We start from the raw sequence: 15,599 nt of genomic DNA, 5'->3' as shown, positions 1-15,599 counted from the left end.
ACACAAGCCTCCTCTCACAGATGGGTGGTGGCTGGGCATGAAGCGCATGGATGGAATCCAACCCATGTCTCCCTCATGTAAGGCAGGAATTCTACTGCTGAACCACCCGTGCCCCTGGATCCTAGTTCCTGGACCACTATTGTAAAACAAAGGATCCTGGGAAGTGAGATGGCAAGTTTTCCTCTCCAATGGATAGAACTAAGAAATTCTGTACACCCAAGTCCAGGCCAGAGGTCTGACCACTTCTGGCTGCAAACTCACCAAGAAAGAAAAGCTCCCAACTCACCGAACAAGCAAATAATAAACGAGTTTTGAAAATAATTAAAATTGAAAATTGATTGTCTGGGCCAGAGCAGATTTATGCAAAGGGCCCGAGTTCCACGGGGAGTGGAAGGAGGGTTTCTAAGCTCTGTGTTGAACAAGCTAAGCATTTTTTCAGATTATTCCCAGCATAATATGCCGAAGGGAATAGGCTCCATTTATTATTTCCTTAAAAAAATCAATGAACTGAAACATTCCCTCTAGACCTATAATATTTATTTCAATGTTCTGTCAATAAATATAACAAGGTTAGCTTTCTATCAGTTTAGTTGGAAGAATCATTTGGGGGAAGTTCTATTTGTTAAGCTCGATTACAGAAAGCAATCAATAGGGGAAAATTCCCCGGTCACTATAGGCAAGAAATATAGAGTTCAGAAGAGCCATCCCAGCAAGGAGATTGATGCCATTGCCCCTCTCTCTATCCCCCAAAGGTAGGAGATGTGGGTGCAACTTTGAGTTATGGAGTGTCAGGCTGGAGCAGTCTGTATCTGGTGCTGACAGGGAAACTGAGGGCCCAAAAGAGAAAATGAATTTCCAGGGTCATAGAGTGACAGAATCAGAACCAATACAACATCTAGATATTCTCATCTCAGATTTCTCCCAGGTTTTGATCAGTTCTATTGATGCAGGCTGGGTAGTAGGTTGCAGAGATACCTGAAGAAGGAACGTTTTTCTCTTTCCTTTGAATTCATCTTTGTCGGTTCCAGAGGGAAAATATGGATGGGATGGCCTCAGGAGGGCGTTGAGAGAACAGGGGCAGGTGCATGCCCACTGTGGGTTGGAGATTCATGGACATTTTTGGAGAGTTAAAGGAGATATTTTACCAATTTATCCTCACTTCCCAACATATACACACACACACACATAAACATAAACATAAACATACTTCTGTGTCTCAGCCAGCTGGTTCTCCTAGAATTTGAGTCTCACCTTCTGGCATTGCTGCTGGACTGAGCTGGGTGAACCCACTCAATTATACCTAAGCCTTCCATGAGATGGGTCATGGAGAACGTATGGGATTTGGGGTCACAAGTCTTGACAAGTTGGGTCAGCTCCACCATAATTTTGGCTAGGTGAAGTCATTTCACCTCTCCAAGCTTCTCTTTCCCATCTGTAAAACAGGAATAATAATGATACCTTAATCACAGGGTAGAAGGAATATATGGTATTGCTGGGTGGATAAAAATAATTATTAGTATAATTATTAATAGCATTTACTGGATGCTTCTTTTTTTTTTTTTTTTCCTGAATGGTAGTCATTGAGTTAAGCATGTTATATATGCTTTATCACATTTAATTCTCACAACACTATGATGTAGATGATGTGAATATTTTTTATTTTATAAATATGGAAACTGAGGTTTGGAGGTTAAATAACTTGCCCAAGGTCACACAACTAGGAAATAGCGAAGATTTGAACCCAGATTATCCAACTCCAAAGCCTGTATTCAAAAAAAAAAAAAAAATTTTTTTTTATAAGCTCCGTAATCATAAGGATTACAGTAGTGTCCCGATCCAGAAGGAGAGTGTTACTGTTTTCATTCCGTGCACATCCCTAAATCACCACCTCATTCAGAAGAGCTGGGTGCCGCATTCATGTGGAAGTCCCTGGGTGGCATAAGCAGTTAATGTGCTCAGCTGCTAACCAAAAGGTTGGCAGTTCGAGTCCACCCAGAGGCACCTGGGAAGAAAGCCCTAGTGATCTATTTTGGAAAAATCAGCCATTGAAAACCCTATGGAGCACAGTTCTACTCTAACACACATGAGGTCACTGTGAGTTGGAATGGTAACTGATTTGGTTTAGGGTTTTAGAACGCCTGTAGCTCTTCATCTCCCACCTCCGGGCTCTTCTGGCCTTAAATATTCAAATGAGGCTTCAATGTGTCCAGCTCTTTGTGGAGACTGTCCAAAGCCATGCAGCCTCAATGAGAGATCTTGGGCTTTAAGCTAACTTAGTCCCAAACAGAAAGCAACAGCAACTCTGCTGAGGTATTGCTGGGAAATTTGGTGGGGAAGAGCTTGACTAATGTGGTTGAATATTTATTGAGCTGCCAATATGCCAGGCTGTAGTTTAGTCCCTAGAAATACAAATATGCTGAACATTACTCCCTGAATGTTCCTCAGGACATCCAAAACTGATTTCAACACCCCACCATCCAGTCACCCAAGCCAGAAGTCTGAGAATCATCAGACTCTGCCCCACTTCCCACTTCTCCCAGCACACATTTGCTGAGTCCCTACTATGTCCCAGGTGATGAATCACCAAGCCCTGTCCCTTCTGAGACATCACTATCACATCTCTAGATCCTACTACATTTTCCAGGGCCTTGGGAGACCCAGGCTTTAAGGAGAGTGGCTGGGCAGCCAAAACCATCCAGAAGATCCATGAAATAATAAACATTGTAATACAAATACATCAGGCTTGACCGGATCCTGAGTACAAACACAGTCACATTACTCTGATAACTTTGAGCCCCCGCTGACTGATGGCAGGAAATCCAGTTTTTAGAGAGTTATCTGCCACTCTACTTCCCTGCACCTCCCCTACCAAGTATTTCTGGGAATTCTTGGGGCTGCCACCATGTTCCCACAAGTCAGTCCCGACTGCTGTTCATCAGAGAGATGATCAGTTGAAAAACACAGCTTTGCAGTCCAAGAGTTTTGCAGAGGTGCCACTCTGAATGGCATTCTTGGTGCTCAAGCAGAGCTGGGACTTGAAGTCTTTGCTAAAGTGAGGAGAACATTCTTCTCTGTTAGGCTAAGCAAGAAAGTTCTCACCACAGGGTCACTTGAGCACCGCATTGTTTCAATATCCAGTGATAAAGCTCTTTGAGTCACACATACAGCCCTTCCTCCCAGAAGACAGCCCAACAGACAGCCTGCCAATAAGACAGGGTTTGTCCTGGAGCTACTGGCTTTAGAGTGGGTATGAGCACGTGTGCACGCCCTAGGGCAAAGCTGTGAGCAAACTCATCTGAAATAGACAAAGGGAACTCTTGTCTTATTGATTCTGTTCCTAAATATCTCAACTCCATCTACTTTTCCATCTCTACCACCATGAACATATTAATCCAAATCACCACAACCTCTTGTCTGAACTGTTGTAATTGCCTCCTAACTAGACTCCCTAAATCCATTCTGGCTGCCTCCAAATTCATTCTCTACAAGACCACCAGAGTCATTTCCTTAAAATGCAGATCCAATCACGCACCTTCCTTGCTTAAAACCGTTCAATGGATTCCATTGCACTTAGGACAAAACTTAAAATGCTTCCTGTCTTGTTGTTTTCCCCCAAGAGCAAGGATTCTGGTACAAAAGATAGTGGCCAAGAAGAACCAAAAACCATTGCAGTCGTGTCAAATTCCAACTCATAGTGACCCTATAGAACAGAGTAGAACTGCCCCTTAGGGTTTCCAAGGAGCAGCTGGTGGATTCAAACTGCCAACCTTTTGGTTAGCAGTCAAGATCTTAACCTCTGTGCCACCAGGGCTCCAAGAAGCACTAGAAAAGAAGGGAATGGGGAAAGTTCACAGTGAAGACAGAAAAGTTCTAGACATGTTCCTCATTGTCCCCATTAGTAGGAAGATACAACAATATCCCTAAAAGCTTCTCCAATATGAAGGTGGGTTCATCTCCCACCTTTTGACATATGTGTCTCTTCCTAGGGCATCCAGAATAATTGCCACTTCTTCTTCATTGGGTTCAATGATAATGATGCCATCAATATAGAGGACCAGGATGATTTGGGGGGAAGGATATCAAGACAACCAAGGTCCCTGTAGACTATATTGTGGCAGACAGCAAGAGAATCAACATAGCCTTGGTGCAAGACAGTGAATATATATATATATATATATATATATATTCACTGTCTGTATTATATATACATAATATACTGGAGCCCTGGTGGCACAGTGGTTAAGAGCTTGACTACTAACCAAAAGGTCAGCAGTTTGAATCCACCAGCTGCACGTTGGAAACCCTATGGGGCAGATCTACTTTGTCATATACTGTTGCTATGAGTCAGAAACGATGCCACCACAACGGATTTGCTTTTCTATATATAGCTGTCCTTCTCATGTGAATACAAACTCCTTCTAATCCTTTTTCCTGATGTGGATTGAAAAGATCAAACACTTCATAGTAAATGCTGGAGGCTATGTTGATCTGTTCTATAAAGACACTATACCCAGCACAGCAGCTACAGTTGAGGCTACTATTTGTTATGGCAGTCCACTGTCATTATCCATGGTCAATCCGGATTTTTCAGCAGCCACACCAATGAACTGAATGGGGATGTGATGGGAAAAATCAACCTCTGAGTCTTTTCTTTGATGGTGGCACTAATTTCTACAGTGCTGCCTAAGACATGGAATTGCTTCTGATTTAATATCTTGGCCAGGGAGGTGGAGAACATTTTTTAAGGCCGCTATTTGGGCTTCTTATATAACAGCCAGGGAACCAGTGTAAAGAGTCTGGCAACTACTAAGTATATCCATTCCTATTATACACTCAGAAATGAGGAAAATGAACAGAGTCAGTGTGCAGGTCCGTTGGACCCACTGTGAGACAGAGTTAAACTAGGACTCCCTTATAACCTTATCTCAATATGCTCCGACTCTAATATGGGGGCCATTATGGCATTTGAGTTCCCTGATATCAGTGTCATCTCTGGTCCTATATCTAATGGCCCTTTTTCCCCAATGTACAGTTTCTCTGACAAATAGTCATAGGTCCCTTTGGAGAAGAATTGGGGAAATATTTATCGTACATGCTCGGGCAATTGCAGGGTCCTTCCTTAAGGGGGCTTGGCCTCCTCATCAATCAAAGGGGTCTGAGTCTAAAAATGACTCAGATCTGGGAAATGGGTGAAGACTTATTAATTTCCATTGCAGAGGCTCACATAACCCACTCCTGATCTTTTTTGGTTATAGAGTCAAGTACCCTTGTTGGTTGCCCATATACCTAGCTCCTAGGAACATGGCGTATTAGCTATCAGTACAGATCCCTTTGAGTCAAGATCCCCAGGTTGCCACTTTGGCTTTGCTGCTTGTTGGGGTGCTCAAGTCCACCTTTCCTCTATCAGTTACCTGCTGCCACTTGGCCTGTGCTATTCTACAATCCTATCGTCCCCGTTGTCATTAGGGAGCCCAGTTCCATGGCAGCATCTCCTATAATCAATCCTCGCCTACAGAAGATAGCCACAGCTGAGCTTCTCAGTGATGCTGTATTTCCCTGATTAGTGCATTCTTTACTGCCTTAGCAAGGGGAGTGTCCTCTGGACTTTTCCAGAGAACATAGTCAGTTGGTCTCATAGTTTCATGCTACATCTCTAAACCCTCTGACCCGCCTCCCCAATACTTTACCAAAGCAATTCTGGCACCTCCACCTAATTTTCTGTAGACCACTATTATGTCCAAGTTTCACAGGGACATTCCAGCAACATATTAGCTCTGGCTCCAAATGTCCTTGCCAGATGTTAAATCCTGAGTCCCAGAAAGTATTGCTATATTAATAAATACTCCAACTAGACTCACACTCTCACTCTCCTACACAAGTCCAAAACCTTCATGTGTATTCCCCTGATTCCTGTTGGTATATATTGGCAGTTCATGCTGCTCCTTTAGTGAATAAGCTATTTCCTCCTGGAGCAGGTCTGTGCTTCCCTGCTCAAGCTGTGCTGAGACTTGACCCAGTTATTCAACTCCTATGGTGATTTTGGGAGCTGCATGTTAAAGACAGGGAATGACAAGATGGAAGGTGCCTGAGTCCCTAATCACCACTTGGAAGAAAGTCACCACTGATTAGAAACATATGTTTTGGAAGCAAGAAATAAACTTTTATTCTGTTAAGATACCGAGATATTAAGGGTTTATCTGTTATAGCAGCTGACCTTACCTTCACTAATATCTCCATGCCTTAAAATCCGGGACAGTCCAATCCAAAGCTCTGAAAGAAGAAGAACATTTCCCCTAAGGCTAAATCCTACCTCACACTTCTTCATTTTCTGCTCCAGGATTAACCTCTTCCCAGAATGATTAAAATTGGGAATGTCAGTTCCTTCCAAGAGAAATCTCACTTCCCACCCACAGAAGTGTAATCAGGCCCTAGAGCTCCAACAAGACAATTACACAACAATTCCACATTAATGCATTTCCCAAAGTCTGAGTTATCCAGCCTTAAATAACACCACATAAGGGGCTTCAAGCAGCCCCATAGGTTGGGGAAGACTGAGCTCAGTCCAGATTCATTTCATTCTCTCATTGAGGTTTCAAAAAGTCTCACCCATGCCACGTTATCCCAGAGAAGGAAAAAAATGTAGGGGGTGGAGATTTAAGTCTAGATAGGAGAATGTTTATTAATTTTGACTCAAAGGAGGAAAGGAGGAAGAGAAAGAAATAATGGAGGAGAGATAAAAGAATTGTTTATAAAAGATACTACTACTGTGCTATCTCTACCTCACATGCTGGAGACCTCAGAAGAAGTCCCCTGTTTGTCAGCGTACAGGCCGCAAGGTAGTATGGTGGCTCAGAAAGAACTCTCTACCTGGAGTCTGGAGCAGATTTTGGACCTGTCTCAACCACTGTTGCCTCTAGGTCTCGTCTATTCTCTGGGTCCTGGTATTTGCATGTGGAGGTAATGTCTATTTTCCCAGGCCACTCATGCCCAAGGCAAGAATCAAAGCAAATAATAGCCCAAAACAGACAGAAAAGAATGTGCCATTGCTGATATCAAAGCCACAGCCACTGTCACTGCCACTGAGCTGCTACCAGCACACTTCAATTATTCATGCAGAAAACATACATTGCATGTGCTAGGAATACAAGAGTAACAAGGAAGTCACAGTCCTGGCCCTCTTAGGGCTTACATTCTAGTGGAAGAAGCAAGTGTTCATCAGATAAACAAATTAGTGTATAACGACAAACCGATACAAATATTCTGAAGGAAAGCAATACATTCTACAAGAGCAAATAAAGAATAAACTAGTTTAAATGCTTCTCTGAGGATGTAACACTTGAACTGACATCTAAAGCATGAGTAGGAGGTAACCAGGCAAAAAAGAGGGAGTGGGGGAAGAACATCCCAAGCAGAAAATACAGTTGAAGACAAGCCTTTGTGATGGGGAGTAAGGGACAGGAAAGTTGTGGTGGAGGGGAAAGGCCAGCATGGGGCAATCCCAGAGGCCAAGGGGAGACCGCTGTGAAATGAGGCTGGAGAGGCAGGCAAGGGCCAGATCCTATGGACCCTGAGACCAAAAAGCCAAATGAGTTACCATCAAGTAGGCTCTAACTCATGGTGGCCCCATATGTTTCAGAATAAGGTTCCAATGATTGTGATCTTTTGGAAGTAAATTGCCAGGCTTTTCTTTTGAGGTACCTCTAGATGGACTCAAGTGGCTAACTTTCAGTTAGTAGCCAAACATTTAACCGTTTGTGCCACCTCGGGACTCCAATGGGCCTTTAGACCCCATTAAAGATGTTGGTCTCCCTGGTAAGAGCAATGGAAGTTTGTGAAGGGATCTAGGCACAGAAGAACATGACTAAATTGGTATTTAGAAAGGATCACTGTGGCTGTGGTGTGAACAATGGATTGGATGGAGTAGAAGCACAAAGACAAGTTAGGATTCTGTCTCAGTAATCCAGGCAGGAGATGGTAGAGGCGTAGACCGTGTGGGTAATATCAACAGGACTGGGGCAATGGGTGGATAAACAGGCTAAGAGCCTCTGCTGCTGACATTGTGTGCTCTCAGTGTCTCATGAAATTTGCAAGATTCTTTTGGTTTTGAATAATAGAATCTCATCTTATACCCTTAAGGTGAGATTCTGAAGTCTGCATAAAACAACAATTGCATGTAGTCAAAAGTACCCTTGAAAAACTCTTAAACCACTCATAATACAGAGTATACATGTGTTTGTTTATAAAGCCATGAACAGAAATTTTTAGGCACGCTAAAGTTAGAGAGCCACTGAACTAGAATAAAGAAAGCAACAGAAGGAAAGCCCATATGCAAATATCTGAGCATTCAAGTCACTCTGCTTTTAAGACAACTACTCAAATCCTTAGCCATGAATGAGGATATTGAGAAGATGGGGGAAGCAATGAACATAGAGAGGACAAGGGTGGAACATTTTTTAAATGTTCCCTCTTTCCAGAAATATTTATCCCATTTAGTTTTAATATTAAGCCTTTATAACTCTAATAAGGATTCCTGGTGGTATAACGGTTAAGCACTCGGCTACTAACAGAAAGATTGGCTGTTGGAACTCACCTAGCATTTCTGCAGGAGAAAAACCTGGTGATCTCATTCTGTAAAGATTACAGCCAAGAAAACCTTATAGGACAATTATATCCTCTCACATGGGGTCACAACGAGTTGGAATCAACTCAACAGCACCCAATAGCGATATAACTCTAACAGATATTAATACATTCGTTGCTTGTATCAGTTGACTTGTACTCAAGATTCCCACCTGTCTTAGTTATCTGGTGCTGCTATAACAGAAATACCACAAGTAGATGGCTTTAACAAACCGAAATTTATTCTCTTACAGCTTAGGAGGCTTGAAGTTTGAAATCAGGGTACAGGCTCTAGGGGAAAACTTTCTCGTTCCGCTATGGGGGAAGGTCTTCATCCATCTTCCCCTAGGTCTAGGAAGTTCTCAGCACAGGGACTCCAGGTCCAAAGGAAGCACTCCACTCCTGGCTCTTCTTTCTTGGTGGTAGTAGGCCCCTCTCTCTCTGCTCACTTCTCTTTCCTTTTATCTCTTGTAAGACTAAAGGTGATGATGGCCACACCCCAGGGAAACTCCCCTTATATCAAATCAGGGCTGTGACCTGAATAAGGATGCTGCATCCCACCCTAATATAATCCTTATTAACATGAAAAAAAAAATTTTTTTTTTAATCCTGCCTCATTAACATAACAGACAGGTCACTCCCAAATGGGACCATAACCACATGCATAGAGGCTGGGATTTACATCACAAAATGGAGGATAATCAGATCACAAAATGGAGAACAACATCACCATAGGAATCATGGCCTAGCCAAGTTGGCACATATTTTGGGGAGACACAATTCAATCCATGACACCATCCCAACATGTACTCTAGCCTCTACTCATTCCTCCCTTCAGGTGAGTTTTTTCCCCAAGATTCCTGCCTATATCTCACTCCGGATCTACTTGAATGCTAAGATGAGTTCATCTTGGGCTGACTCAGGACCCCTGTGTCAGTCAGGTAGGCTAAGTCATGCTACTTTAACAACCAACGCGTTAGTCTCGGTGGTTTGAAACAACAAAGATTATTTCTTATTCATGCCATTTGCACATATCATAGACTGGTTAGGAGCTCATCTCCTTGTCTCCTAGCCCAAGTGATGAAGAAGACACCATTTCAAACATTGCCAGTCACCAAGGCAGAAGGAAAGAGTAGTTGGAAGAGCTTCACACAGCAATTAAATGCTCTGGCCCAGGCGTGTCACAAGTCACTTCCACCCACAACTCATTGGCCAGAATTAATCACAAGGCTTCACCCAACCACAAGAGGGCCAAGAAGTGCAATCCTTCCATGTGTTCAGCAGGTGCAGAGCTGGGAATATTTGACAAACAACACTAATGACTTCCACATGCTCTAAACGTACAATGCCAAGAGAGAGGAGAGACGCACTTTAATTATGAAGTCTGTGTTGGGATCTGGGGCCCACTGCAATCGTGTGGCTCATCAAATGTGCTCCCCCACTCATGCCCCCAGGGGCAGAGTCTGTGTCCAGAAATAGACTCCCAGACAGCATTTGGGTCAGCTACCTTGGAAATTGAAGAGATGTCCCAATAGAGGCCGCTGACAGCCTGGGGCTTGGCTCTCCTACCTCTCCAGCCTCTCCCCAGGCTCTACTGGGGACCAAACACCACAGGAGGAATATTGGGGCTGACGTTCACTCTGTTACCAAAAATATCTGACATTTCCTGAAAGTGCCTGGGCTAGGGACAAGTGACATACAGATTCTTGCATACATATACTTCTTGCCCTCAAGGAATGCCCAGCCTAATAGCCTTTTAAGGTGGTTCATGCTATGGTAGATAGTTTCCAGATATGGTCATCAACCACTCCTCCCCATCCCTAGACACAAAAGCTGCTCCTCTCATCAAGAAGTGGAGTCTATTTCCCCTCCCCTAGAATCTGGGCAGGCCTCATGGCTTGCTTTCACCAATAGACTGCAGCAGAAGTGAGATGCCAAATCTTCTCAGCCCAGGACTTAAGAAGCATGGAAGCTTCCACTCCCTCCCTCTTGGAGCCCAGCTGGAAGCCTAGGCTAGGCTATTAAATGAGCAGGGACTCTGGAGGATGAGTGGCCATCTCAGCTGAATACAGCCACACTAGTGACCTCAGCTACACCAGATGGAGTCAAACTGCCCAACTGAGCCCAGTCAACCTATCAAATCATGAGAAAAAGACTAACTATTGTTAGTTTAAGCCATTAAGTTTTGGGGTGGTTTGCTACATCACAATAGATGCTAAAAAAAACACACATTATCAGAGGTAGATGGATTGTTCCAAGTTCCCTGAGGCTGAGGACGGGCCCACAGAAGGATGCAACTGTGAGCATCAGCAGCCAGGATCCTGAGACACTGAGGATGGAGGCACCATCCCTGAAGAGGGGAGCTGGAAGGAGAACATACCCTCTCCCACAGAAGGTCATCAGGTGGCACTTGAACTGGGCAGGTGAAGTGAGGAAGAGGAGAGAGTTTTCAGGGCAAAGAGGACAGCAAAAGCAAAGGCATAGATGTAGGAGCATGCAGGGCAAATGCGAAAAGAAGGACACATATTAAAAAACAGGTGAGCAGGAGATGAAGCAACACTATCCAAAGAAATTTGGATATTATCCTGTTGCCAAAATGAGCCCCTCAATAGTTCTAACCAGAGCAGAGCTATGGTGAGATACCTGTTTTAGAAAGACTCTTCTAATGTCAACATGGAAGGTGGGCCAGCAGGATAGAGACTGGCAATGAAGGGACTGGCAATGATGCAGAAGCTCCTGCTGGTATGCACTGACTAAGTCCTGCTGTGACTCCTTCCCTTAGCAGGCCAGGCTATGTTGAGGCTTAACCCAAGTTCTTAGTCTGGTCCATCACCCATCTGTCAGTTTGTCATACTGTGGTGGCTTACAGAAGCTTTGTCACCATATTTTAAATACCATCAGGGTCACCCACAGTGGATAGGTTTCAGCAGAGCTTCCAGATTAAGACAGACTGGGAAGAAAGTCCTGGCAATCTACTTCTGACAATTAGCCAATGAAAACCCTATGGATCACAGAATATTGTTTGAGACTTCCAATTTACTTATCTTGGATGCTTCATGAGGAGGGACCAATCACTGGAGAAGAACATCATGTTTGATAAAGTGGAGGGCCAGCAAAGGTGAGGGAAACCCTCAATGAGATGAACTGACATAATGGCTGCAACAATGGAGTGAAACATACCAACAATCATGAAGAAGATGGCACAGGACAAGGTAACTCAAAGCAACTAACAACAATAGCATTCGTCTGGTGGCCAGAGGGGAGGCGGGGTGGGCCTGAGGGGCGGGGGTGCATGGCGCATGCCAGCCATCTTGCTCATAGACACCTCTACATCATCTTCAAGGATGAAGAAGCACTAGCCTTTAACAGTGAGCCGACGGAAGCTCTGCTGCCTCAGAGAACCAGGTGACCTGGGGTTCCAGGAAGTTCAAGTGAATCAACCCAGATGCCCCCAAGTGTCAGGGCCCCATTCCTTCCCAATCAACGTCCTGACCAATCAAGGCATAGCAGACTTGCTGGAGTTGAGAATTCAATTTTCTCTGGAAATCTGCTACCCTATAATTAATTCCTAGTCTTAACCTCTGTTTTTTCTACCCTCCAGCTGTAGGAGTCTTTTGATCTGATGGAAGGAGGTTCTCTGGCTTCCACCCTCCACCTTAAATTGGTGATTAATCACCCTCAGCCTTTCATTATCTTTTTCCAATGCATTGATAACCCCAGCAATAATCATCTAATTCCATAGTCTTTATAACTACTACTTCCTTGAGCCTATCAAATATCTGTACTGTACCCACAAAATAGTTCCTTCCACCAGTATCCCGTCCTGGTTCACCACTGGTGAAAGTTTTAACAATTGCATCGCTAGTGTAGATCAGGGGCTATTAGGACGCCACCTACCACCAGTGATGGGGTTCTCATTACCAACTGACCAGTGGGTGATCCAGCTCCAAAATCCCATTTGTAGAATCTGCTTCCTAGGAACCACTCCTAGTGCCAACTGTAGCGGGTCAGCTTCCCTAGAAACAGCTCTAGATGGAGATTTGCCTGCAGAGGGTTTACTGGGGAGTGCTCTTGGGAATAACACCTATGGAAGAGTGAGGGAAGTAGAGCTGGCCAGGGAGAAAAGGTGAACCATGATGCATGTGCAACAGAGGCCTCAGTCAATCCCATGGAAAGCACTATAGCGGATATAGCCTTTTAGACCTCTTGCAAAAAGAGACAAGAGGGCTGGGCTTTTTATGGTCCCCTAGTGATCAGTTGGAAACCCTGGTGGCAAAGTGGTTAAGAGCTACAACTGCTAAAGAAAAGGTCAGCAGTTCGAGTCCATCAGGCGCTCCTTGGGAACTGTATAGGGCCGCTCTACTCTGTCCTATAGGGTTGCTATGAGTCGGAATCGACTCAATGGCTATGAGTTTGCTTTTTTTTTTTTTTTTTAGTAATCAGTCTTGAATGCAAACTACCTCCAGGGAGAGGGTGTAATCTTGGGAGAGACAATTAATTCCCTTTGGCCAAAAGGAATTCTTGGGGAGGGACTCACCTGAATGCTGTTGACCACAGTCTTAGTTTCTTACAGCTGCTATAACAAAATACCACAAAACGGTGGCTTTAAAGAACAATTCTGGAGGTTAGAAGTCCAAATCAGAGTACCAACTGCATTGATTCCTTCTGAGGGCTCTGAAAAAAGAAGGGCCCCATACCTCTCTACTAACTTCTAGTAGCTGCCAGTAATCCTTGGCTTTTAGATGCATCTTCACATGGGATCTTCCCCCTGTGTGTGTCTATGTCTGTTTTCTTCTTTAAAAAGACACCATTCCAATTGAATTAGGACCCACCCTACTCCAGTGTAACTTCATGTGAGCCTAACTGATAATACATTTAAAGAAAGACCCAATTTTCAAACAAGGGTATATTCACAGGTACAGGGCTTAAGATTTCAACATACCTTTTTGGGAGCCACAATTCAGTCCATAACAGTCACCAATACTCCAGCAACTGAGAGACTGAGTATCTCAATCCCGAAGGGAAGGCAGGGGAGCCATACTACAGTACCCACTACACCCAGACAGTAAATCAGAAAACTCAAGGTGGAGAGTGTTGGTCAGTATCAATTGTTGCTGAGTTAAAGTAAGCATCCAATGGATTTGACCACAGTAGGTACCCAAAGTGGTACCTGAGAAATGAGTTCATTCAGGGGAGCACTGGGAAAGAAACCTATGCAAAAGGCAAAGAGTAAACAGAAGATGAGGGAAGAGAGATAGCTGTTTTGGGCTCTCTAGGCTCCCCTAATGGCTGGCTTCCTGTGTGGGCCTAATGCCTTGGGCAAGTTGTCCGTTAGCAAAGTACAGCTTTGAGTATGGCCTGCATTAGCTCCATGCAAACATGTATACAAACAGGTACACGTTGAGCTTTCCTGGGGCAAGGATGCCAGTCAGAGGCTTATGAGAAGATCTCTATCTTCATTAGCCAAACACTGTGCTCTGCAGAACTGACTTGTAGAAACAGAGCCCACCTCTCCCTGCACTCCTGGAAGGTCAGGTAACCCAAATGGGGTCTTGGCTTTGTCTTTAAGTCTGATCAGACTCCTAGCAGCAACTCATAGTAAGAAGCCAAGATAGTAACAACATCATCAAAAGCAACAATAATATAACAGTTAGTGCTTATTAGGTGCCATCTTTGTTCCAGGCACCTTCTAAGTGCTTTACAAGCATTAACTCATTTCATCCTTCCAAAAATCCTGTGAAGTGGGTACTTTTATTATACCCATTTTACAGATGAAGAAACAGAGGCTCCAAGAATTTAGACAACCTGTCCAAAGTTGCACAACTGGTGGGCCACAGAACTGGGATTGTGATTCCAATAAGGTTGATGAGAGACAAGCAGAACACTGAGAAATGGGGAGGTTCATTCATTTGTTCATCAAATATTGATAGAGAACGTACTGTGGGTCAAAACTGTTCTAGGTGTTTAGGAAACATCAAGGAACAATATCCACAGAAAGCCCTCCCCTCACGTGGCTTATTTTCTAGTGGGAGAGTTAGACAATAAGCAATAAATATAATATATTTACTCATTTATGTATGTTAAAGGGTGTAGTGAATTCTGTGGTATGGCACAAGATCCCCCCTTCTGAACTGAGGCACTCACTCCCCCAACTCTGGGAGAGTCAGTGGTCCATGGCATTCAGCTGAGTCCCTGTCCTGAATTGCCCTCAGGAAAGACAGCTGCTTCACCCAACATCGTGGCCCCTCCAAGCCCACATCTGATATCTGGTCAGTGAGGGATTATAAACACCCGACTCGCTCGCCTCAATATGGGCCAACTCTGAAAGCCCAATCCAGCTACATGGATCCCATGGGAACAGCTGAGGCCTTTGTTGTAACTACATCACAATTGAACTCTTCTCTCTGCCCAAGTCTGCTTCCTCCACTCCCCAACAGGTCTTCTTCTGAGTGCCTTCCCCAACCAGCTTCCTGCAAGCACTTCCCTGTCTCAGAGTCTGTTTTCCAGTGTACCCTACCTGTGACAGAAGGTATATGTTGTCTGGAGAAAAGAGGAAAACAGAACAGAGTTGAGAGGGCTGGGGCTGGAAGGGGCAGCAGGTCACAGAATAAAACAGGATACCCAAGGGGATCTCAGTAAAGAAGGTGCTACTCAAGCAAAGCCTTAAGAAAGCAAGAGAATTATCCAAGTGGAGAGCTGACCTGGAAACCATTACACTGAGTGAATTAAGTCAGCCACCAAGGGACACCTACTGTCTGATGCCCCTTATATGAAGTATCTAGAATAGGCAAATGGATGCAGACAACAGTAGATTAGTGGTTGCCAGATCCTGGGGGGAGGGGAGAGTGGGGACTTGTTGCTTAATGAGTACAGAGTTCAGGGTGATGGAGAAGTTTCGGAAATAGTGGTAATGGTTGCACAACATTGTGATTGTAGCTAATGTCACTGCACCGTGCACTTAAAAAATGATTAAAATGGCA

The 15,599-nt window shown here is 44.2% G+C and overlaps 1 long non-coding RNA gene across 4 annotated transcripts in view; it reads right to left on the bottom strand.

Moving 5' to 3' along the window:
* LOC126072925 (uncharacterized) overlaps positions 1-15,599 on the bottom strand; it is a 72,326-nt gene that overhangs the window by 34,385 nt on the left and 22,342 nt on the right. For 2 of the 4 annotated variants that reach the window (XR_007516605.1, XR_007516608.1), the window contains exon 2: positions 1,252-1,432. The exons of 1 other annotated variant lie outside the window; for it this stretch is intronic. This is a non-coding gene — a long non-coding RNA (uncharacterized LOC126072925). Of the gene's footprint in view, positions 1-1,251; positions 1,433-6,219; positions 6,271-15,599 lie in introns of all 4 variants that reach the window. One more of the 4 variants, XR_007516606.1, reaches the window with a different exon arrangement.

Source organism: Elephas maximus, chromosome 3, assembly GCF_024166365.1.
Source record: "Elephas maximus indicus isolate mEleMax1 chromosome 3, mEleMax1 primary haplotype, whole genome shotgun sequence".
NCBI lineage: Eukaryota > Metazoa > Chordata > Mammalia > Proboscidea > Elephantidae > Elephas > Elephas maximus.
Note: the sequence above shows the minus strand (reverse complement) of the source record. Positions and strands in the feature narration are given on the sequence as shown.